This window comes from Maylandia zebra, linkage group LG13, assembly GCF_041146795.1.
Source record: "Maylandia zebra isolate NMK-2024a linkage group LG13, Mzebra_GT3a, whole genome shotgun sequence".
NCBI lineage: Eukaryota > Metazoa > Chordata > Actinopteri > Cichliformes > Cichlidae > Maylandia > Maylandia zebra.
In genome coordinates, this window is record NC_135179.1 from 2,182,547 (window position 1) to 2,185,046 (window position 2,500).

The following is a 2,500-nucleotide window of genomic DNA, read 5'->3' on the forward strand; positions in this document are numbered from 1 at the left end:
GCCGCTCACCACAGAGCCGCTTCTCGCCTCCAGAGACGATCTCGTAAATAAAATGTTTGCAGAGCAGAAACTGCAAACTGAATTATGTAATATTTAATGTAAGAAAGTGCCTCACGCTGCACACAAAGTCTGTGAAATACACGCTTTAATTTGAATGCTGGGGTTTCTGCACCTTCACCACATCAGAGCTAAGACGAATTAAAACCTCTGTTGATATCACACAGAAACAAACACTGACAGGAAACTGAATTAGTGGAGCAGAAGCTAAAGACGGCTCTGAGGATTTAAGCCGAGACCAGAAACCATCGAAGCAAACGTGTCAGAGCCGGAGGAAAGACATCAGGACTCGCTGGGTGGATAAGGGCGGAGCTACACCAAAACTCACCAGACTGAGACCGGAGCAGCCGTGAGGGCCGGCGTGGGTTAAAGGGGCATTACGCCGCGTTAGCTGAACCCCGCGGAGAAGCCGGGCGCCTCGCCTCCCGCCGAGCAGCAGGAATCCAGACACGGAGGAATTTTTTCATCACTTTACTCATGAGGAGGGTTTTAAAACGATCCGCGGGGGCCCGGAGGGTCGGACAGTTCTGAATCCTGCAGTGTGTGTTTGTGTTTGTCTCAGTGACTGAGACGTGCCTGCAGCCGGGGCCGGCACCGAGCCGCCAACCGCAGAAAGATCCCAGCTGAGCTCGTGATAGAGGAGCAGAAACAGCCAGGCCTAACCACTCAGCCATCTGAAACAGTGAACCAACCATAACCACGGTTTAACCATTACTATGCTTTAAACTTGCAGGGTTTACATTTAAAGACAGTCCCTGATGGAGGTGTCGACACGGTGATCTGATCCATTCACAACCTCACGACCTGCAGACTTCACATCAAACAGCCTGTGAGAACATGGATGACTTACTTTCATTCACAGTGAGCTGAATCCCTTCATGAAACATTTCACACTAACGCAGGAAATTATCATCAGAACAAACTCGTGCTGCAGACAAATGCTGGTGTGTTTGAAGCACACAGCCGGGTGTCTATTACACCGACACGGGGTGAACAGAAATGTGCTGATCAGGACGATTCAGACGTGATGCTGGGGCTTAAAAGCAGACGGAGAGGCGCTGATCTGATTCACGCTTGGACCTGAGTCCTCAGTGAAACAAACTGCGGCGTCAGCATTTGGTCGTTTGCTTCCTCCTTCCTGTCCCCGCCACCCCCGCCGGCTGCAATATGTCGCTGCGGCCTCCAGCAGGTCGACCAGGTAACAAACCGTCTGTGCAGATCTGCACGCCGAGCACACGTCCCACAGAGGAATCAGCGTTTAGCGCCTTTTTTGCTTTGAAAGGATGAAATCAGCCTGCAGGACGCAGCAGGAGGAAACATCAACACCTGAGCACAAAGATCAGCCGGACGAGCCGCAGTCGTCACTTAAATCAAAGCCCAAACGGAAACCTGCAGGACGAACAACACGCAAACACAAAGGGTCCACCACAGACTCTACGGGAGCGACACTCAGCTGATAATCAGGAACATCCAATCAAAATCTGAGATGTTCCCTCGGTCCGTTAGTACAGTGACATCACAGCAGCATTTTACTGATGAGGCCATTAAAAAACAGCACAAACACGGTCCAGAGGTCCAGTTCAGGTGAAGCTAGCAGACAGCTAGCAGCTACAGCCACCTGTGTCACCATCCACCTGTCAGCCAAAGAGGCCACGCCCCTAATAATGCTAACTTTAATACAATTTAAACACATGCTGTGAGGGGGAATTATCGCTAGAGAACAATCAGTGTGCGTATCAGGTTATGAATGCTGGAAAGATTTAACATTGGAGTCAATGGGGACAGATTCACTGAATTTCCAGGATCAACAACTGAAAAAGTTTGATGTTTGCAGCCTGAAGCCTTTAAAAAATGAGCTCTGTGGTGTTTTACATGCTGTGTTCTTACACCTGTGCTGCTCATACTACACATGCATGATAACATCAACTCACACGTGAGTGACCAAAGTAAAATAAAGTCAGAGTGTGCGAGGCTTTCTTGGAGAGGTGGATGTTCTGAGCAGCAGCAGCAGCAGGAGGATGATGATATTGATAGAGTGTGAGCAGCTGCTTGTTACTGCGATCTTCTTCCTCTTCACTTTGCCTTCATCACATCGAAGCCTCTGTGCGTCCCGTCAGTACTGATGTCTCTCCGATCCGCCACCTACTCAGCTCGGCGCGGCGCCCCACAGGCCCGCTCCGTTTGATCCGTTACGGTTTGACGTGACCGGGCGGACGGACAGCTGCAGGGTCCAAAAGGTGCAGGAGTCAGGAGGAAGCATGTGTTCATGGTCGGACGGACACCTGAGGCAGGTCGTTACCTCAGACTCTTTGATGTTGATCCAAGAAGTCGGAGCTCCAGTTTTGCCGATCGGAATTCTGGGACTCATGGGTGTGTGAGAAACCGGAATATAATGATGAGCAGCAGCTTTGTTCACATGATGTCGCACACCTGCAAAGGTGCG

At 50.5% G+C, this 2,500-nt stretch overlaps 1 protein-coding gene across 2 annotated transcripts in view; it reads right to left on the reverse strand.

Annotated features, from left to right (window-relative positions):
• Positions 1-2,500, reverse strand: part of usp54a (ubiquitin specific peptidase 54a) — a 36,073-nt gene that overhangs the window by 21,493 nt on the left and 12,080 nt on the right. The gene's annotated exons all lie outside the window — the stretch shown is intronic.